The 23,244-nt window shown below is 39.7% G+C and overlaps 1 long non-coding RNA gene across 1 annotated transcript; it reads left to right on the plus strand.

The window, feature by feature from the left end:
- The first annotated feature begins 4,055 nt into the window (after positions 1–4,055).
- Positions 4,056–20,619, plus strand: LOC138109186 (uncharacterized). Its single transcript, XR_011150341.1, has 3 exons — positions 4,056–4,137; positions 6,570–6,644; positions 19,553–20,619. It is a non-coding gene; the product is annotated as an uncharacterized lncRNA (long non-coding RNA).
- The last annotated feature ends 2,625 nt before the right edge of the window (positions 20,620–23,244 follow it).

Here is a 23,244-nt window from a genome sequence, read left to right on the forward strand (position 1 = left end):
GGATCAAGGGAAAAACAAGAGAAAAACAATCCCAGTTTGATTACATTTGTTGTCATTCTGTGGATAGCACGTAACCCATAGATCCAGCACATCAAATCTGAAGTGGATTTCTGTTTGTAAATCTGTTAGGTAAAAACAAATAATTTAAAGTACCTATATATCCTTTTGAAAATTTCCTCTTAATATGGGATAGATTTTTAAGCCCTGAAGTAGTAAACACATCCCCTTTATAAGAATGGGCAAGAGGCTTCACACAGTTGATTTGAACGGATTGACATTTTGTAGAGCTATCTTCTATAGACCCCACTGAAAATACTGCCCACCAGGTATTATTGTCTTTCTCAGAATTTTCAGGAAATTAATCAAGCGCAGAAAATTGTGGCTTTTCAAAAGAATAATCCTTGCATGATTTATCATGGTGGTTTTTCACTGTATGCAAGTTTGTCCTAAGACTTTTTGAGTGTTTATTTGAATAAACACACAAACAAAGTGGATATTACTGGAAGAGTTTATTAATTTGTGTTCCTTACCTACCTCATTTTCAGTCCCATCTACTTTCCATGAACATCAAAATGAAAGATTCTGTTTGCAGTCGAGGCATGTGAATAAATAAAAATATTTATTAATGAGATCAAACAGGTATTCAAGAGATTTCCCAGGAGGTAATCAGGAGACTGAAGCCCAGTTTCCAGAGTGAAGAATCACAGAAGCATTTCTCTAACCATCCTACCTTAACCTTCCCATGTGCTTATCTCAGTCTTTTGCCTTGTAGCAGGATTTTTATTGCAGAATTCTCTTGATTTTAACTGATTTTTGCAGCCACATGCAACCTCCCAATTAAAGACATTACCTCCTATCCACATGTGCCTAGTGTACTAGTTTGAAAGCAAACCAAGAGAATCCAAGAGAGAATCCAAGTCAGAACTACAATTTAATAGGAAAATAAAATAATAAAATAAAATAAAATAAAATAAAATAAAATAAAATAAAATAAAATAAAATAAAATAAAATAAAATAAAATAAAATAAAATAAAATAAAATATATGCAATAGTGCAGAAACACTGACAGAGTCAGAGTACAACCTGACACCCTGTCGGTCAGGGTGGTGGTAGCAGTCCAATTAAAGGGTGGCTAAAGTCCTTGTTGGAGTGATGCTGTTGGATGTGGTGCTGGCAAAGCAGTGATCCTGTAGAAAGATCTGGTCCTTCTCAAGTGGTGGTTGTCAACTTCTTATCCTCTGGGAATCCAGTGGTACATGCTGCTCGAGGTATTCCAAACCTCATATTATATCCAGGTAGGGACGCTTGGTTCCTCCCCCTGGACAGCGCATTTCACAATGGGATGATGTAATTTTATGAGTCATGCAGTGAGACTTGATGGCCCATTGGCCGAAGATATTCCCTGGAGGGAGTTATCAGGGATGTGTCATGGAAAAGACAAAGAACACTGCCCCGCCTGTTTTTAACATCTTATGAGGATGGTGATAGAATACATACTTCTGGTTATATCTTACATTGTAAGATAAGAGACTTAGTTTTTGTGATTGTTTTGCACATTGCTGAGAGAGAGGAGGGTTAAACTATGTTCTGAGCAGAACCAATTGCAATTAACTCCCGTAGTTTATCCCACTGGCACTGGCCAAACACTGCAAACACATGGAATTGGCCTTACTGGTTCCAGACCTGACTTGAATGTCTCTATTCCATGCTCTCAGGAATGAAAGGGGTTTGCTAACCCCACCTGGTGCCGACTGTGACAGACCTGAGCTGGCTTTGCACAGCTCTGTGCGTTTTGTATTCATCCTGAGCACCTCAGCTCTGGGTGCTGCTGAAGATTTATCACTGCTGCATTCATGTGACTGAGCTATTCCTTGACCCGAGTCGTCACTGTGAGTTATGGGACCAAAGCAGCAGGAGATTTATCCCTTCTGTTTTATTGGTTGTTTGATGTTTTGAAAAGGAAGGACTCCCATCACCCCACTCTGAAAGAGCTTTATACTCACTTACCTGGAGCCAGATGTTGTATTTTGATGTAGTTTCATTGAAGTCACTGGAGTTATGTCAGGAAACCAGGTTACAAGGGAAAAGATTAAATGCCCTGTACTTATTTCATATTGCTCTTGATTTTTGTCAACATCTTATATACTATTTCCACATTTGTTTTGCTAAGGAGACGTATTCCAAGCATTTTCTTGGAACAAAAAGTTAGAGGGATTACTACAAATGTATATGAAATCAAAGATTTTATACAATTTCAGTTTGAATAAACATTAACAAAGGAACAAACAAATGGCACTAAATTAATGTCACATGGGTTTTCTCCCTTAGTTATTTTAAAACCCAGATGTCCTTTCAAATAAATTGTTCCTGCTCAATAAAATACTAACCACAGTATTTTTAATTTGGTATGGTACTGACTTAAATAGACAGTTAGTTTTCAAGGAAATAATCTGTAATTTTGGAATAATATGTCAGTTCTAGACTGATTTTTTTAAGCTGTGATACTGAATTAGTACTTTTTACTAAAAGGTTTTTGATCCACCATACATTTCACCTAAGGGAAAAATTAACAAACATTGAACCAATAAACTACAATAAATTTTTAATTCCTCTTTAATTACCAGTGTTAGCCATAGAAAAGAAATATACTGAAGCATGAAATTTGGCAGTTCTCCTTCAATATGAGCAGTAAAGAAAAAAACTGTTTTTAAAAGTCAATGTAAATATTAAATTAAAATGTCAGTGTAAATATAAAATGTAAATGTAAACATAAAAGGAAAGAAAGGCTTTTCTGTTGGAAACATTGGATTTCTCTGTGGTCTACAAAAGTCTAACCCATCAGTAGTGTAGAAAACCAATCTGGCCTTACATCACTGCCCAAAAGTAGAAAAAATTGAAACTTTCAAAAGTTTGTTTTATATCATGTAGACAGTATGACTACAACGAGGACTCCAGCACAGAAATACCTAAAAGATGGATAAAAATTGAGTGCTGTTATCCACACACAGCAGAAGGTTAACTTTACAATGCTTAATAGCATCCCCAATTGGAATTGTGTCAGAGAGAAGGGAGAGCATGAAGAACCGAACCTCTGGGAATTCATGAACTGATTGCCCCTTGTAGTCGAGGGAAATCTATTTGCAGAAACAAATTGACCTTGCCAGTGAGATAGAGACACAGATGTTAAATGATGTAACCAGGCTCCAAATCTGCTGAATCACATGTAGCCTTTGCAGCAGTGAAGAAAGTGGTAGAGGCTATTTTTACTAGCAGAGGACAATTTTGTTGGAATAGAAGTGTCTCTATTGAATCCTCAACAGATGTCTAATGTGAAAAATGGGTTTATTAAAAGTCTATTGTCCCACCTGTAGAAGACATGTGAGAGACTGAAATCGTTAATGGCTTCAACATTGCTAAAATCATCAGAGCATTTTTGCCCACTGTAGGAAACTGCAAAGAAACAGCTGCTCATCTGTGACCACTGAAGCCACCCCTCCCCAAATGTGCCTCCTTACTGGAATTTGGACTGTGGTGGGAACTTGGGATAAGATAAACGAGATATTATTGTCCATTCCCAGGTCTAGGGAGAAGAATGTATCAGGCAGTGATACTGGAAGAGACTGGGATGCTGATGGCTCAATCAATCAGAGGCAGCTGCCAATGGGCAAAATACCTGAGGGTGAGCACATCCTACTTCAGGCTACAGCTGGTGATGGATAAGGAAAGAGGTGAGCCCTCCTTGTCCTTATCAGTGAACTCAGCTGTGATAACTCCCCTGCCTGGGAGGTACTGGGACATTCACATGTGGCCTGAAGGTGTTCACCCGGCTGATGGGCTACAATGGGCCACAATGGGCCTAATGTCACCAGCTGCATTGATGTGATGAGCAGCTGTATTGAATTAGAAGGTGTCAAAGACTCCAAAAGTGTCCCTGATCCACAACATCACATCATCAGCTGAAATGCCCCACCCCAGGGTGGGTACCTGGGTGTTCCCACCAGAACTTGAGTGAATATAAACCTAATAAATGGTGCATTTTAGGGAATTCCCTGGGAGCTTTTCCTTGTCATCCAAAGGATCCAGTCTGTGACCAACATTTTGACCAAGACTCTTCAGAAACCAAGTCTTGTTGCAAGGTGTGTGAGTGGTGAGATCCTTATACCTTTTCCTTTTCTCCTCTTTCATATGCGTTTTCTTAAGTGATAATTTTATGCTTTTATATTGCCATATTACTAGAGATAATAGCAACTAAATTGGCTGCATACCTGTTTTCCTGTGCAACTAAGTTATTCTGCAATCAACCCTACATGTGTGTATTTACAAACACCCTTCATTTAGTGTTGTTTGACTCTGATTTGCCCCAAGGGATTTATTAAAGAGAACTTGGGTTATCATTGTATTCTGTAGAGGTTTGTAGTAACATGAAGCATGCAAAACACAGTCTATTTTTTCAGGTTTTTCTGCTTTTAGAGGACTTTTTCCCAAAACTAGTAGTTCTATATGAAACCTCACATTTCCCTGCACTTTACAACAAACCTCATTTTTCAGGAGAAATTAGCTCACAGTACCCAAAGGATGTCTTTAGAATTTTTAGAGAACAAAGGATGTGTTGGATTACAAAGGTTTAGATGAACTGAAGGTGTGTATAAACCAGTGTGTGGAAGAGAAACCCAATGACAAAAATGGAAATTGCTAAATGTGAAGCCACTGGTGGAACCTATGCAAACACCTGGGTCTGGAAGGATATTCATAGAAATCTTGGTATAAACTGGTCCTGTCCTATCACTCTTTCTGAGGCAGCTGGTTTAGCCACTATTGCAGTGGGTAGTGGGGTTTTTGTCTGGAGTGAGAGCAATTCTGATGTTCTAGTGACATCCAGACCCGGGTAACATCAGTTTTCACACAGTAGTTTATGCTGGCCCAGAAAAAAAGGTAATTCCATTAATGTGAGGCATATTAAAGGTCAGACCTAGAGTTTGACTCTAATATTATGTACCTAGTCTTTAATATGGATGTCTTGTTCACTCCTGCATCCTGTCCTAGAACTTTGCAAGTAAGGACATTCCTTGTTTGAAGGTACCTTATTCAACATTTATTTTTGTTTCAAACCCAAAAACCAGCTTTGACTAAAAGTAGAATGCAAAGCAAAACTCAGCTGAGTGACAAATCTGGCCATTGGCTGCAACATCCCAGTTTCTCACTAGGGTTTTTTTGAAGGTCCAAGATTAGGTCAGAAAAATAGCTTGGATTAGGTAAAGTCCAGAGATGAAAGTGAAAACTATGGTCACTTAGATCAGCTCCCACTGGTTAAACCTTAAGGTTCACAAACTGTATTATTGTTTGCTTTTTTGATATAAGTTGAAGGAATTTAATTACAAATTATTGATACTGTCAAGAAACAAGATAATTCTTTATAGCTGCAGACAAAAGCTGAATGTCATTGCCTGGAGTAGGGTTACAGTGATGACTTCAAGTCAAGGTTGCCCTCAAATTAATTAGCTTGAGCTATGTGTAAATGTGATGTCAAAATCACCCCCCAAAAAATTCGTGAACATACAGGAGGTTAGTTTATCTTGTTGCACTCTCACAATCAAATAATCCTTGTTAGTGATAATGAAAGTTGGGCAGACACTATTTAACTATTGCTGCCTTTCTTTGAGGACTGAAAGAGAAAAGTGTTCATGTGGATTTAAAGAACAGTATGTATGCAAATATGGCTACAAATGCCAATAAACTTCTACTGAATTTTCTCGATACAATAAAAATCAAAAATGACCATATCTCAGGAAGACTTCTCTCTTTCTGGGAAGCTAATTAAATAGATGCACCTCCCATTCTCTTTAGAACTCATGGCTTGCCATATTTTAATATTTCATTTCTAAAAGGAAAATAGAAAATTAAAAAAGCATGTCAATGTAATGAGCCATATTTATAAGCCTCCTTTTTGCCGAGCGACTCAGGGCGCTATAAAGACAATTAAAGTCAAATTACAATCACACAAATTGTTATGAATGCACGTTATTAACTAATTAGAGAAAATCTAACCCCCAAAGTTAGACTAAAAGTAAACAAATGTGGCACCATTAAAAGCAAACAGGTTGTTTGTCATAGTGTTGTTTCAGGAAGTTTAAAGATACTTTAATTTGTTTTTGTGATCTGTTTAACTTGCCTTTTGTTGGCTTTTCTGCCTTAAAAGACATAAGGCAGGTTTTTCAGACATCTCAAAATCTCATGAAATATTTATGTGGCTGAAACTTATCCATGGATGGAATAGAGAATGGTGACCCTAGGCAGCTGGGCTCTCTGCAACATGTGCCAAAGAATAGCTTGAAAAATCCCTCTTCTTAACTGGGGAACAACTTAAAGTTGTCAGCAAGGATACATTCCCTTCCAGAATTTGTGTGTAAAAATCAGGGCTGCCAGCAAATACCTCTGTCCTTTCAAGACTGACATCCTGAAATTTTCTATTCCACCTATTTTTCAAAAAAAAAAAAAAAAAAAGGATTCAGCTTCATTGCTGCAATGTACAGACTTCATAAATATTGATTTTCCTTTTTTTTCTATGGAGGTAATTTACTCTGCTTTCTGGTGAGATCTCTTCTGAGAAAAGATTGATCTGTGCTTGGACCTTTTCCAGGAAAAGGTGAGAATACAACCAAGCCTTCTATTCATTTTTACAGATGGCCACACTAATCAAGTTATGTTATTTGAAAAGAAAATGTCTGGCATTTCATATTGGGAAGAGCTTTGCATTTCTGATTTGTATTAGATAGACTGAGCATGTTTATTGAAGTCGGGCCTTGGGGATTTAGGCAGGGGAGGAGATGCATTTCAGCTGAGTTTAGACTTTGACAGCATCAATGTCTAACTCTAAGCTGGTCATCTGGGATCTTTCCAGTGTCAGGGGGGAGAAGTGAGGACTTTGAGTGATTGTTTTATCTCATCTACTTAAGTTTCAGCTTCATTTTTTCATTTAAATTTTTTTCATTGCTTAATTTTTTTTCTCAAAGGGTGTGCCTGTTTATAAGGAGGTTTATCAGGCCCAAGAAAAATTAATTAGCTGATTTAATCCATGATAATTTATAGATTATTAAACAATAAGTGTAAAAAAAAAAAAACAAAAAAAGGATGAAAGCAGCATAAAGTCATTATGCCTTCAACTCAACTCCCAGTCAATTAAAGAGTTACCATTTCTGATCAACATTCATCTTCCCTGGCCTTCAATGTTTACAGTGATGGAAATTATGTAGTTCTTTCAGGTAATCTATTAACCATTTCATGAATCCTCACCATGAGCCACTATGAAAGTTTTCCTCTGGTTCAAAATGAATCTCCCCAGATAGAGTTTTAAGCCTCTTGTTTTTTAGCTGGTCTAAGGTCATGGAGAAGAGGCAATTTCCTGGTCTGCAGCAACCCTTCTGTGCATTTCAGTACTATTACGTGTCATCCTTTGATCTAGTTTCTCACTTGATAACTGGAGGCTTTCTTGTTAACCACAAGTCAAAATATTTTGACTGTTCAGACCATGAAAAAAGAAGAGAAATATACTTAAAATGCTATCACTGCTTTTAAAGGCTTTCAAAAAAATTTTTTTCTCTCTAGCTAAACTGATTTAGCTAAACTAAACTGATTTAGTTAACTGCCAGTTTGACAGTCTGATGTGGTTTTGCCCCAGTTGGAAACTAAGTACCATGCAACCCCTTGCTCATTACCTCAATCCCCATGCCTAGTGAGATGGGGAAGAAGATCAAAGATGGGTAAAACTTGTGGATTAAAATACAAATTAATAATTGATAATGTGAATAATTAATTACTAATAATTTAAATACAGTAAAATATATTATCAGAATGATAGAATATTTTGGGTTGGGAGGGACCTTCTAAAGACTATCAACCCCCTTGCAATGAGCAGGGACATGGAAACACAGAATCACAGAAGGGTTTGGGTTGGAAGGGACCTTAAAGGTCATTTCATTCCACTCCCTCTGCCATGGGCAGGGACACCTTCCACTATCCCAGGTTGCTCCAAGCCCCATCCTACCTGGGATGGGGCAGCCACAGCTTCTCTGGGCGCCCTGTGCCAGGGCCTCCCCACCCTCACAGGGAAAAATTTCTAAATCTAACCCTGCCCTCTCTGGACACTGATTGTGCTGTAATTATGCCTCTCCTGATGGGAGAGATCTTGGAAACTCCTTGCAAGGAGTTTGAGAGACAAATGTGACTCTCAGCCTTCGCTGCTTCTAGATAGTTGTTTATTAAGCTTTATCAGAGAAACAGAGTCACTAGTGTGATCCAGACATAGCACAAAGCAGGGAATGCAGGAGAAAGCCAAATTATCAAGATTACATGGCCTTTTTAAAGGTAAATTAACCAATGGTTACTAAAAATGTACATTATTTTTACTTTTCTGCCAATTATTTAGTAACACAGCCAGGAACTGTGGAATTCCTTGTCCAATCATTCCAAATTACTTTTACTGCAGAGTATGGAGTAGTAGAAGAAGAGGAAGAAGGTTTGGAGAACAACAACAATCCTCCATTTTGATGGTTTTTTCTTTTATCTATTTACTACATTAACAAACCCTAAACCTCTAAATTTTCACCCAGTGACAATCTTACATAGTAGTCTACCACCTAATTTACACTAGTGTAGTTTCTAGTTTTTCTCTAAGAGTAGGCAGTTTTTTCCAAGGATGGAGGTCAAAACCAGTGTTTTTCAGGGGGGTAAAATTCTTCAAAACAGGCAGAGAAATATTCTCAGCACTCTGGGTTCCCACATTCTCTCAGTTTGAAGCCATTTACCTTTGTCCTATCTCTACATACGCTTATAAAAAAATCTCTCCTTCACTTATATGTCTTTTTAAGTACTGAGAGGATGCAATACATTCCACCTGGAGTGCTCTCTTCTTCAGGCTGAACAATCCCAATTCTCCCAGCCTTTCCTCATAGGAGAGGTTCTCCATCCCTCTGATCATCAGCAGGATGATCACACCTCTGATTTAGAGCAAACACTACCCAGCAACAACTGAAACATCACTGTGTTATCAACAATAAGCTCATCCTAAATCCAAAATGCAGTACTGTACCAGCTACTGAGAAGTAAATGAACTGCATCCCAGCTGAAACCAGGACAGAGTCTTCAAATGTTTTACGTTTTGTTATTTGGAAGAATAAAAAGTCAGTTTAGATGGGCTATAGAACAGTTGTTCACAGCACAATTTAATTTGGTACAAAACAGAAGCACACCATCAATAAGAAAAAAATTCTCTCAAATCTTTGTGTGTTGTTGTCTTTCATGTGAATGTGACAGTGTGAGTAAAGTTTAGGCTTTTTAAATACCAGATCTCAAATATTCCCATGAGGTAGGAAGAGAATCAGCAATTTATTGTCTGATGACTCCAATTCTACTGATTTAGGGTGGGACAGAGTTAATTTTCTTCACAGTAGCAGTGATGCATGTTTGATCCCATGGCCAGGCACAATGCCATTTCAATTGACCCTTCCTAGGAATTGTGAAATTCGTCCATCTCTTTATGTATCCCTTGATAATCAATACAGCCCTAAATGAAAAATAAATAAATAAATAAAAAACTGGAGTCTGTTGGCTAAAGTGTGTTAAGTTAAAGTTTTCCTTCACAATTGGGGCAGCCTCAAAGCATGCATAGGATCAATAATTGCTTTTCAAAGTGTGCCCATTCTTTGGTAACCTTTCAAAATACTTTTGTTTAACACCTGTTCCTACCATTAGACTCACCATTAAGGTAAATCTCTCTCTAATGTCTAATTTCTTCCTTCTGATTTATCTTGGGGCTCAAAAACATATTTGGAGATGTGGAGATAAGGAGGAGGAAAGATGACATCTCCCTTTAAAATGCAACTGCTTTCAGGCAAACAACTTACGTTTTCACTATTTCAGTGTTAAACATATACTTCACATTAAAAGCAATCAGGCCAGAACATGGAGAAGTAATTAAAGCTGAAAGAGACAGAGAGAAAATATTTCAGTAGCAGTTCTTTTTCTTTTCCATTTTTTCCCTCCCCTTCTTCCTCCATGGAGCCAATTTCATTTTCACAGCCTGAAATTACACTGCAATCTCAAAGCCATTTCTCTTCTTTTTGCTGGAATACAGAGATTGCTGGTTACTGCTGTTCTAGGGGTTTTTTTCACCCTCCATAAAACAGAAGGCTTGCAGGAGTACTATTTTGACAGGCACTAAAAAGAAAGCAGAGACAGGCTTGGTATAGAAGTGCTTTAAAATCTCCTGTGCAGTGTATTGTATTACAGCACAGTCATCTGACTGGAAGGAAAACACAAGTCCTGTCTCTGTGATAAGGTTCTCTCTGAAAGAAGTGAGACTAACTGCAACACAGTCCTGAAGCATAAAGGGCTTAGGTCTGAGTTTGAGAGGGAATAAAAAGCATCTTCCTGAACAACATATGAACAAGAAGACCTTGGTCTCAGAAAATGCAGCTGAGGTGCTTGTCACAAGTTGAGCAAATGGGATCACCACTGCATATCACTCAGATTCAAAATCAAGCACAGGTCAAAATGAAAATCATATCAAAGGTCTTAATTTAATTGTTCATTAAGAGCCTTAAAGTAAAATGCCAGTGGTGAGCTTCGCTGTACAGTCAGCAGTAGGGAGGTCATAAGTTGGGACTTGGTACTGAAAAAAAGCACAGTCTCTCTGCTTTTCTTTTTGTGCAGTTCATGCTTTTATTGTAGATCCTGGATAACCAGGACCATCCAGTCTTTTTATCCCATCATGATGAACAGGAATAATTATGGCTGTGCCTGCCCTCACCTCTCAGTGTGAGGGAGAGCCCTAGTCCAACAATTATCCACACCTGCACAGGGGACCTACAAGTATGAATACAACCAGTAATTTAGAGCACAAAGGGATGTGTGGAGGTGTTCCCAGGGTGGCATAATTCTTCCTGTGACTCTTCTTTGTTCCACTGGTGAAGTAATTTGGTCAGCTCTAAACCTGTGCCTGTAATTCTGGACATAAACTCAGATGGACAGGCTACTGTGGCAGCCATCCACCAAACCTATCTGTAGATTCTGCCCTAGGAATATAAGAATCTGCACGAGAAATGATTTGCACTATAAAGTAAGATGATAATTTATATTAGATAACTTTCCTGTAATGTCTCATGATGTATGGCATAGGTTTTGCATTTCTGGAACCAATCCACTGCTGTCAATGAATCCAATCATGTGAGGAAGACTGCAGAACTGGGATCACCTCTTGGAATCTGATTAGAATATTAGAGACTCTCAGAGCCTCTTTAAAGAGCTTAACAGAGAACAATATTCTCTTTTTAACAATTTATAGGATGGTTTAAAAACAATTTTAAAAATACTCTCATTTTCATTTAAGTTCTATAGGGTTTTTACAATTATATCTATGGAACTTGGTATTTCCATTTCTGTAATTTATGTACGGATCTGTAAAAGTTTATTGTAATATTCTTAATCCACCAGGTTTTTCCAGAAGGATCTGTAGCTTCCTATTTTCAGTGCATTTAATTTTGGAAGAGCTGGGGGTTTTGTTTCCTTGCTTTAAAAACACACGCAAAAAACCTGCTGTTATAAAATTCAAAGTGATCAATAAGGAGTTAAAATAATTCACAGGCTTCCTCACTCCCACATGGCTGGCAAGCAGCTTCTGCTTCAGCTGTTGGTAGACTTGCAGCAGGGATGTATGCACAGAAATTAATGGTACTATTTGTGAAATAAGGAGGAAAAAAGAAAATGTCTCCATTACACTTGATCCACCTGGGACAGCATGAGGTAAGATGTGCACAGCACACTGTGCATCACAACTCTCATCATAGCTGAATGGCCAAAGCCTCTGGAAAGCATATGGCTTAAGCAAATTAAGAGTGTCTGGAGCTGTTTACTAATGAGGAGAAAGCAAGCAAACAAAACCGAATGTATTAGTCCATCACTAACTAAAGGGCACTGTATGACAGCAACAAAATAAACAGATAAATCAGTAAAATCCAGTAATCCTGCCAAATAAATCACAGGCTCAGTGACAATTAAACGTAGCCTACTTTGACTCATAAGTAGCATCATGTCCTAGGCTAAAAAAAGACTTTGCAATCACCTTATTTTAAACCACCTGTGAAGTAGCAAACAATAGATGGCATTTAGTATGAGAGGGAAAATAATTTGGCAGAAAGATCCAGGTTTGTCAAGGCTTGTTACTTTCTCAAAATACCAAGGCCAGGAAAGGCCTTTGTAACTGGACCATCAAGGGTCCCCACAGACTGTTCAGCTCTGGTGTGAAGGAAGTTCCTGTACAAGGAGCAGACTAATCCTTGTTTGACAACTCAAAAGTACTTGTTCATACTTTTCAGTGGATTCCTATCAACATTTCCACAATAAATCACCCCCTGTATAGACCATCCACCAAGTCATAACATGAGGACTCATGGCAAGGAACATGAAAGTGCTATGCTTTAGGGATATGTAGTGGTTTGGTCCAAAATAGTCATTACTGTTTACCTTCTATGAGATAAGAATTAGGAGAAACACAAAGCAGGCAGCAAACTTGAAAGAATATAAAGAAGTTTATTAACAGACCTAAAAGAGGGGGAAAAAAATTATACCACCTTCAGAACTCTCCTCCTCCCCCCACCTTCCTCCCTTCTCCCACTGACAATGTAAAAAGACAACCCTTGAGATGTTCAGTTTGTTTACCCCTTCTGTAATAGCCTTGTTCAGTTCATTTAGGAAGAGGAGTCTCTCTTGCTCATGCTATGGAGAAACTATCACAGCAAGACAGCCACCCGGGTTGGTTCTCTGCTTGCATCATGTGAGAGCTCTTTCCCACGACTTGCAGGTTTTCCCACACCTGCTTTCAAGGGTCCAATCTTGAAGGTTTTTGGGGTACAATCTTAAGGTTGAGCCATTCAGAAACAAAAGTTCTCTTCATGCATCTCTGGGAGCATTTCATCTCTAAGAATAGAGGCCCTCCTCCTTCCCTGGGAGCAAAGGGTCATCTTCATCTTTAGGACTATCTCTGGGAGCATCTCTGGGAACTGAGGTTTTCTCCTTTTCCATTTGGAGCAAAAGTCCTCATCGCTTTCATCTCTCCCTGTCCAAACTTCTCATGAAATTACAGCTGCTTCAACATCTGCTTATCTCAGCGCAGGTGCTTTTGCTCACAAGTACAAGTTGAACGCTCCCATGCCTTCATGAAATTACAACGGATACTCTGATACATCATAGCTTTACAACAGAATTTCAGCTTTAAGCATCTCCTCTTTCTTCTCCCTCAGGTTTTCAGCTCTTCACAGCACTAAAAGGGTTAATCTCACCTCGGCCTTGCAGCTGGAATGTGGCTTATCGCTGTTGGTCACCTGGCCTCTGCCGGACAGAGGTGCCACTTTGCTGAATCTCGGCCGCAGGGAGATGGGGAGCCTGGCCAGTCCGTGTGCCCACAGCAGGGCTGGGGGGGGTTCTGCGGGTGGAACAGGGCCCACCGGCTCCAGGATGGCTGTGGCCCAGCCCAGCCTGGCCCAAGCAGGGCCTGGCCGGGCCCGCTGGCCCCCGCACGGGCCCCGCAGCCACCTGTCCCAGCACCGGAAACGAGAGAGAGCTCTGCCCGGGGTTTTTCTACTCTTACGTGTGGATCACAGAGGTGGTCAGAATTTAAGTGGCTTAAAAATTGTCCGTATTCAAACTGGCCAGCTGATAGGTTCTGTCAGGTCACAGAGGAAGCTGTAAGCACCCCTTTGCAAGAACATCACTTCTGAGACTATGCTTTGCTAACCCATGACATAGTTTCATACTAGTACCACGAGTCAATTGAGAGTTAGGGCAAGCTCTGCTGCCCCAAGTTAGTCAAACAGGTATGGCTGGTATCATGTTAACTCATTTTCTTTCAGTGGGGCAGCATCAGGGTTTATGTAAGCTAAGTCTAATTTATAACATTCTTGATTAACTTGGACCAAATTTAAATCTTCATAACACATCTTATGTTCAAAGCAGTGTGATCTAATGCAGTCAGAGTTCAGAAAAACAGCAAAAATATTACACCTCCATGTTGTGCCTAAGACAGCTTTTTGCTACAGATGTGACTGAAAGTATGTTGTGAATGTGGTGTTTATGCATTATTCTGGTATATTCTCTTTAATGTTTGCAGAAAAATAAGGTTAATATTACTATGCTTAAGCTTGGAAATGTGTCTTTATCATCATGTTTCCCTTCAGCTACCAGCTCTGAGAACTATGTAATAGCAAGGCAAGAAAAGAGTTGAGTTTTGTTTTCTTTCAAGTACAGACATCTCTGTTGGTTTGGAACATAGCAGCCTTACTGGCTTAGCCCCTCCACCACAATATTTTCTCATAGATTCTTTCAGAAATGTAAGTTTGCCAGATTATACCCATCCTTCTACAGCACTGAAGTTGTCTCCTGAGATATGGAGTGGCAGAGTCAGAAAGTTGTATTGCTTTGATTTTTCAAAAACTTGAAAACAATGGTCAATCAGAAATTTTGGCATTAATTTCTGAACCGTTCTCTTGTTGAACATGTCTCTAAAGAACAATGATAAGGTCAGATTTCTTGCCAAAACATCATTTCCCAATTGAGACAAGCATGGTAAAGACATCCTGGAAGGAAAGGAAGAGTGCTTAAGAAAAATTAATGGATACTTCCAGAATGCAGTTCTACTTCTACATAACCATGTCTGTGTCATAGCAGAGTCTGATATTTTTAATTCAGCGAGATGTTACAAAGGCATGGATTTCTTTGCTGTGGTGAATCTTTTGTAACAACAAGCAGTGGAAATGAAATCTGAAGTCAGGATTAAACTGAGAGCCACAGAGTCCCTACCCTACACTGAAATTACTGTAATGGTAATACTGCCCATTAGAAAGAGAAAAAAAAAAAAAAATGAACAAACAAATGAAAAGCACACAGAAAATCTTTCCTGACAGAAAAAAAAAAAAAAAAAGGAATTTAATGGGTGAATTTTTATGAGGGATTCAGTTAAAAAGACAATTAGGTAGAATTATGCATGGAGATGCTGATAGAGAAACACAAAACAGGAAACAGATGATTGACCCTGCACTAAAGTTTAACACCAAATTTAGAAATAATTGCTGATTCTGAATGACGTCTGCTTATTTAGAGTGTGGGATTTCCAGCTATAACCCAGTTCAAAAAGCAGAAATTATTGTTGTGATTACCAAGAGCATAGGAGTGCCAGGTCTCAATACATTGCTCCAAAATTTTTCAAGGAGTTGGGAGCCGGGATTACCAATCTCCTTCTTCAGTGCTGGACTGAGAGCCTACTTAAGACTGTGAGACCCAGCTGGAAAACCACATAAGATTTTAGACTTCATCTTTAGGAACTGCTTTTCTGGGAAAAGAAGTTCACTGTTTGTTAGCTGTTGTTCTACCGCCTCAGAACTCTAAAGAAAGAGAATTATTTGGACAGTGTTGAATTACTCAGAATGCATACACTGCTGAGCAGAAGCCGACTTGACTCCTTTTGGAAAGCTTGGTGAGAATAATTATCTAATTTACAGACACTGCAGAAAATATCTATAATAAATGATGGTCCCTGTTCGGAACAGAATGCATCACACAGCCAGATTAAAATACAGTAAATTGTACAGAATGAGGGGGGTGTAGGGCGACAGAAATAGGATGCAATTTACAAAAGAGAAAACGTGCTTTAGAGAGGCATCTCTAAAATACATCTCTAAATATAGAGTGATGATAGACAAGAAAACTAAACCCACAGATTTGAACATCTTTGTGGCTTGAAATCCATGTCCAAGCTATACAGCTGGTGCTCATCTCGAACAGGAAATGTCGTTTATAAACTTTTAGTAGCATCTGACTTTAATGACCAAATCACCACAACTGAATTATAATCAAGTGTGTAACTGTTATTTAACTTTCTTTTGTAAAGATCACTAGTTCAGAATAACAAAGGTTAGAAAAATATAGGGGGAAATACAGAAGGAGTCAAACAGCAACCATGTACTTCGAGAAAATGGAGTGTAAATAATAGAGACATTTGATCTTCACAGGTCTTCCATACCTTAGGACAACTATCCATCTGTTTGAATATTCTTCAGTCTTACTCTCAATTAGTATTTACCCAGGTTCTGTAAAACTCTAAGATGTGATAAAACTTCCACAGCTGTGAACTGCTTCAATGCCAATGTCAGGCTTCCTAAACAACTTTTTTTTGTTCTTCTGGCCATGGGGATAATAACATAATTTCACAAGGCAGAAAGTTTCAATCTACTATCAGCAGAAAATTAAGATTCCTAGACTAACTATACAAGGCTTTTAAATACAAAAGTAAACAGCTGCTTCAGCCACTCTAGGCAATACAAGCACATTTTCATTAAGGCCGTCAGAGAAACACCATTGTCCTGGATAACGAGGTGAAAATTTATCTGGAGTGATCCAAGGTAAAGGTCAGCTAATGCAACAAGAAATCAAGGATTTAGCCACAGATCTGAAGACAACTCTCAGTGAATTTGAAGGCTGTCCATAAGATCAACAATCTTTTAATAATAAACCAAGAGTACCAGATTACCAGTTCTATGGAGTAACAACTTTGGAAACGGATTCTATACACAGAAGGAAAATTCACATCCCAGGTGTGTGAATACACACCTTTTTTTGTAATCTGCATCTGCTCATCAACTGATACAGGTTTGAACATCTCCAACACAAATGTCTGGAACATAAAAGTGGATTAATGCTACTACTGGAATGGGCTGTACTGTGTTGGAGCGTAGAACAACCAGACGCACTGACATATTTGGCACATGAAAGCTAGGCCTCACATAGCTGCATATCCACTTGGAAAAACATACACAAAGAGGGATGAACTTCACAGTTCCCAGTGGTGGAAACAAGAAAGCTACTGTTCCAGTTTGTCCAAATTTAGAAATATATCCTCTGAGGGAAGGCACAATCACCCCTCCCCCACCAGGTTCGGGAAAAATAAATTTTCCTCGAAGGAAAATGAAGGAGATAAAACTATTTATTTACCAAACACACAGGAAAAGGAAAATAATGCTAAATAATAAAATCTCTCGCTGTGGAGAAAAAACCTGGGAAAAAGTGTTAGAGTCCTCCCTTTGGTCTCCTCAGAGCTGGGGCTTGGCCCAGGGCCAGGCCCTCTGTGCTCGGTGGAAAGTCCTCCTGATGTGCTCTGAGGTTGAAAGTAGTCCAGTAGAAAAGGGAGAAAATCTGAAATTCCAGGGGAGGGGAAAAAAATTCAACTCTCAGTCTCTCTCTGGAGAAAAAGAAGCTGAACCACTGGCCAAAATCTGACTGGGAAGCAGCAAGCCGGGGGCCTCCTCCCTCCCCTGCCGCAGCTGGAAAAAAAAATGCTATCTCTGTGTGACCTTGAACAAGCTGAAAACTGCTTTGGAAAAGTTTTGCTCAGTTTTTTCCTTCCCCCTCTCAGGCTCAGTTTAGAGGCATAGAAAGGCACAAAGTTAATTCCTGGGCCTAGGCCAGCGACATGGGATACACATCATAAAGTCACCCCAAGACAGCTACCAAGCTCCCAAAGGACCAGTGGGAAATAGATCCAGAAAATGCATCCTGATGGATGGCAGCAAACAAGGAGCCCGTGTTACAGTGCGGATACTGCAACACGCGTATCAATCAACGAGGCCTGTGGAAAAGAAATATCTATGGACCGATTCTTGATAGATGTTTCAGAGATGTTTATTTCTCCAGCCACATGGCCAGAGGTTCACCGAGGAACTGCTCAATCACGGGACCCGAGGGTCCTTGCCCGTGCAGGGGAACACAAAACAACCAATGGGGAACGAGGCTGACCAGGGGCAGGGAAACACCGTGCCTCCCCCCAGGGCCCCTCTCCCAGGGCTACATGGCAGGGGGAGGGACCCAACATGCCTGGACACCTCTTTAAATGAGGTGTATGTTGATAACAAACATTCTGTGCTGGAAGCAGCACAGGACAAACATGATGAAGACTGTGCTGAGGAGAGACCAAAATCTTAAGAGTGAGGCATGAGGAGAGTTACAAAAAGGGAAATTCTGATTGGACATGGAGGAAAAAAGTCTTTGGTGTGATGATGGTTAAGGATTAAACAATCCCAAGTGGTTGTGGATACTTCTGTCCTTGAAGATTTTCAGAATTTGACTGGGTAAGACCCTGAGCAAATTGATTTAACTTTGTCAGTCCTTCACTGAAAAGTCCCTTTTACTTAAATCTTTCTATGATTGTGTTCTATCAGCCTGCCAGATCAGAATAGGCTCCACATCACAGGCTGCCTTTGAGTGCCTGTCTGCACAGCAGGCACATTCCCTGAAAATACACTCATTTCCTAACCTAGGGAATATTTTCCTGAAGAGAATAACACACTGAAACTCTTTCCATGAAGTGTCTATTTCTCTCCATTGGCTACAGAAGTTACTAGCTTACTCATATATATCTCATTCTGGATGTCTAAAATCAGATTAAATAAATCCCACTCCCTGTACATCCATGAACTCAGCACTTCTGCAAATTGCCACTTGCAAAGGATCACACTATACTCTTTCATCCTGTAAGATCAGTATTTTTCAAGTGCTTTTCTCTTCAATTCTGTCATAAGAATGAAAGGAAAACAGCAGTTCACTTTAATGACCAGCATAACATTACACTGTTTTGAATCCAAAAGCACATCTTTCATTTAATCATCATCCATAAAGATTTTTTTTTTTACTTCATCTAGAAGAGTGGGGAATTGTTAGGTTTTACTGTAAGTCTCCTGGCACCACATTTCATAATAATAACGTTAATTCTGGCACTTTTATTTGGATGAAGTAATGATATTCTGCTGAAACCTCTAAGGATGTGGCATAGCTATCCTAATTTGGGCAGTATTTAAGCTTTGGCATGTTCAAATACCACTTTGTAAAAGTGAAACACATCACAAACTAATGCACATCAATGGATCTTACTTTACCACATATCTTATGGTTGATTTCCATCCCCTCTAATTTTGAAACAAATGAAAATTCAGGATAAATATAACTATTTTTGTAGTCAGGAAGACAAACTACATTGTGGATGAATAATACTGCTGGTTCTGCAAGTACAACAGCTGCAATACACAATATCTCTAACAGAAGAAGTGGATGAGAACTTTGTGCCACTCTCATAGAATATTGTATAATATTAGTGCTTGGGATGCTGATGGAGAGAATTAACAGACATGTTAAATTCTGATCCACTCACTTCCCAAAAAAAGTAATGGAGAAGCCTGTAAACTCTGCAGTATCCTTAGATTTGAATCTGCATCACCAGTGATACTCACCATATGTTTGCAAAAGTGTCTTAAAATTCTCTTAAATACGTGCATATAAAGATTGCAAGTCACTGCATCACTTTTCATTTGTGCTCTGATCTCTCACAGATTCGGCTGGAGTGTTTCACCCTCCTCAGGGATCTTGTGTCTTTGCTCAAAGTTGTTCCGATATCCTGATTCCCAGTTTTGTACCTAAAGCTAAATGCTTATCTAGCATTTTTTTTTTCTTTGATATTAGGGTGACTATGGAAACCTACTTTCAGGCAGATTACTGCATCTCCAGCCTTCTCAAAGATGTTCAAGCATAAATGGTGAGATCTTGCTTTTGTAGAAGAAGGAGCTGTCATCTTCTCTCATATTTTTAGACTAAAATATTTTGAAAAGGTGATTTGGATACTCTGTACAATAACAACTGTGACTATCTTGTTCCTTCCTTTTCACAGTTTTAGTAAAGAACAGTAAAGATACATTTAGTTTCCAACACTAACCATTAGATATGTTCAAACACTACAGAGATGAACATTCAAACTATGAACATTCAAAATAATTATCACAGATTTTACTGATTTTTGGAAAGGAGTGCTGTGCTGATGGTCAGGTGAGGTTTCACAGTCAAACACCAAGGACAGAAGTTGAAATAGGAATGATTTTTATTCCTTTCAGGAAAATATACCAAAAATGACCCATAGTCTTCTGCAAATGTTAAATACCATTAGTAAAATATCTGAATTATGCTTATAGTTGCTAAACACTGGAATAGAGAACATGCATGTTAAAGAAAAAACTAAAGACTAAAGAAAAAGCCTGTGATCAGAGCACAAAAGTAAACTACAGCTGCTAACACTCCTTCTGGCTGAGAATTCTGCTGCAGCCTACAATCACCATTTTTTGGTTAAAACAATAATCTATATTCTGCTTCTTTGGCTGATAATCATCAGAAACATGAATTTAGTACAGCAGATGTAGATGTAAGATTCCCTGGGAGAGCTATTCCATTCAGCCCAAGGATATTTTCCTAAAGGTATTTCAGGCTAATAACTTAAGTATCAGTATTTGAATGAATGCAGTATGAGAAAAAGGTCACATATGATTATTTCCTGAGAGCATTATTTCTGACTAACATTAAAGATTAGTAGCATATAAAAGTTGATATTTTATCCCTGGTCAGTACAAAGCTGAGCTCTTAAAAGCCTTTCAGTGTCCTTGTTTGCACCACTAATCAGCTGGACTACATTGTCATGTCAAGAACATCTGCCTAACTCTTTTACTAGTCTGGATATAATTTTGATTTTTAAAGATTAATAAAGTGAGCTACTGCCTTTTGAACTGTCTCAAGTGGCCTTGTGTGTGGTCCATATGGTTATACTGAGTTATTTTTTAAAGGTTCAGAAAGACAACATGAATTGGATAATCACACAAAGGTGCGGTGAATGTTGGTAGTTCCATTTTTTTTCTTAATTTATGTATATTTGACAAAAGAATCAGGAAAAGTAGGCAAGATATATTAGTTCTTCATCTTCATCCACTGACATTACTTCAAAAGACAGATTAAAAGTCCTTAACACAGTTTACAAACCCTTATGATATTATTTACTTCAATTTAAATAAATATAAGCAACAGCAAATGAGTATCTATAAAATATAGCAGAAGTAATAGATATATATATCTAATGCAAAGGTTCAGGGAAGGAAACTTTCTGAAGAACAGTGCATCCTTTATGACCAGATGGAGGTATCCTAATGCTCATACTGCCTCCTAGTCTATGAATTCACAGACACCAGGGATCACCTGTCTTTATCACAGACACCAGGGATCACCTGTCTTTACCACATACACACGTACACCTGAGTACTGAAGGTTGGACCTGGAGGTCTTTTCCAGCCTTAATGGTTCTGTGATTCCAGTCCATGTTAAAAAGCTAATTCTACTCCCTTCAGGAGCCTCCTGAACTGTTTGCACCCCTCCACTCTCCCCTTTCAGTAAGTGGCAGGACAGAAGCTCCAGTTCCATAGATTTAATCCGGTACTTCACCCCGACCGTGTCTGTAACGTGCCCTGCACAAAGCTGCCCTGCCTGGCCTCTCCTCTAATCCTGACCCAGAGCTCTCCATCAGGCTGTTGCCCAGTCTGTGGAGAAGCTTCACACACCTGAGCAGCTCTTTCTCATGAAGAAATTGCTTTCCAGCCTTTCCTGCAGAGCCTTTATCTGTCCATCAGCACAGACCTCCAGGCAAACCATCCTGAATCCAGGCCATCCACTCCATCCTGAATAATCCAGTTCTGGAGCCACAGCAGGAGACTTAGTTCCTTATTTCCCAGGCTGTATGAATCTCTGAACAGACACTCCTATGCCCATTTTTGACCAGGTTGATGCCTCACAGGACCTTCATTACTCTGTCTCGTGCACTTACTACCTTATTCTATTCTATTGGATCCTACAAAGCCAGGACTTTGATGCAAGACTGACTAGAACATTTCATCTTAAGAAGTATGTAAAAAGCATCAGGAGCAGACTTGAAAAAAGTAGTTTGAGAGCAAAAACAAATATAAGGCTTTCTGAAGTGGATGAAACGAAAGAAACAGTAGAATAGAAATAAAAATGATTAATTCCACCTGTGCACTTTGTCTTTGCAGGTGCAAATTTCTTTCATTTAAGCTTGGTCTCAGGCCAATCTCTTTTCAATGGAATCCAGAACTGCAATAAAAGTCATCTCTGGTCACTCAGAAAAAAAATATTTTCTGCTACACAAGGTCTGGTTTTGTGTCAGTTCCACCCTTCTCAGCATTTTCTGATCTCTGCTGTGCTGTAGGTTATGTATCTCCTGCTGCTCTCTGCCCGCCTCTGCACTGCACAAACTTCCTCCTCCGCCAACCTGGTTGCTGTCTGGGAAAAGCCAGTCCCAGCCTTCCTCCAGAGAGTTTCCCCAATGGGTGACAGAAACTGTCACCCTGGCACTGAGCCATAACCACTTAAATCAGCACAAAGTGCGTCCAGTAACCGTGGACAAGTCAAACAGCTGTAAAACCTCTCGTGGATACTCTAGAAAGAATCAGGTTTATTGTGTTATACCTCTCCCTGACACACTCTGTGAGCATATATACCTGTGTGGAGGACTCCTGTCATAGGTTAGCAAGCATAGTCCCGGAAGGGATATCCTTGCTAAGGGGTGCTTACAGCTTCCTCTGGGACCTGATAGAACCTATCAGCTGGCCAGTTTGAATATGGACAATTCTTTAAGCCACTTAAAGTTGTGACCGCCCCTGTGATACACACTTAAGAATAGACAAACTCCCACCCCAGCTCTCTCTCGTTTCCAGCACTGGGACAGGTGGCTGCAGGCCCCGTGCAGGGGCCAGTGGGCCCGGCCAGGCCCTGCTTGGGCCAGGCCGGGCCGGGCCACGGCCAGCCTGGAGCCATGGGCCTGTTCCAGCCATGGAACCCCCCCCACTGCCTTGCCGTGGGCAGCCGGAGCGGCTCGGAACCCCCCCCTCCACTGCGGCCGAGATTCAGCAAAGCGGCACCTCTGTCCGGCAGAGGTCAGGGACCAACAGCGATAAGCCACATTCCAGCTGCAAGGCCGAGGTGAGATTGACCCTTTTATTGCTGTGAAGAGCTGAAAACCTGAGGGAAGAGAGAGAGGAGATGCTTAAAGCTGAAAGTCTGTTGTGAAGCTATGATATATCAGAGTATCCTGTTGTAAGTTCATGAAGATGTGGGGGGTGGAGTGTTCAAGTCATAAGCAATAGGCAGATGCTGCCGCAGCTGTAATTTCATGAGAAGTTTGGACAGAGAGAGATGAACCAGATGAACCAGATGAGGACTTTTGCTCCAAAGAGGAAAGGAGAAAAACCTCAATTCCTAGAGATGCTTCCAGAGATAGTCTTAAAGATGAAGATGACCCTTTGCTCCCAGGGAAGGAGAAGGGCCTC

This window comes from Aphelocoma coerulescens, chromosome 4, assembly GCF_041296385.1.
Source record: "Aphelocoma coerulescens isolate FSJ_1873_10779 chromosome 4, UR_Acoe_1.0, whole genome shotgun sequence".
NCBI lineage: Eukaryota > Metazoa > Chordata > Aves > Passeriformes > Corvidae > Aphelocoma > Aphelocoma coerulescens.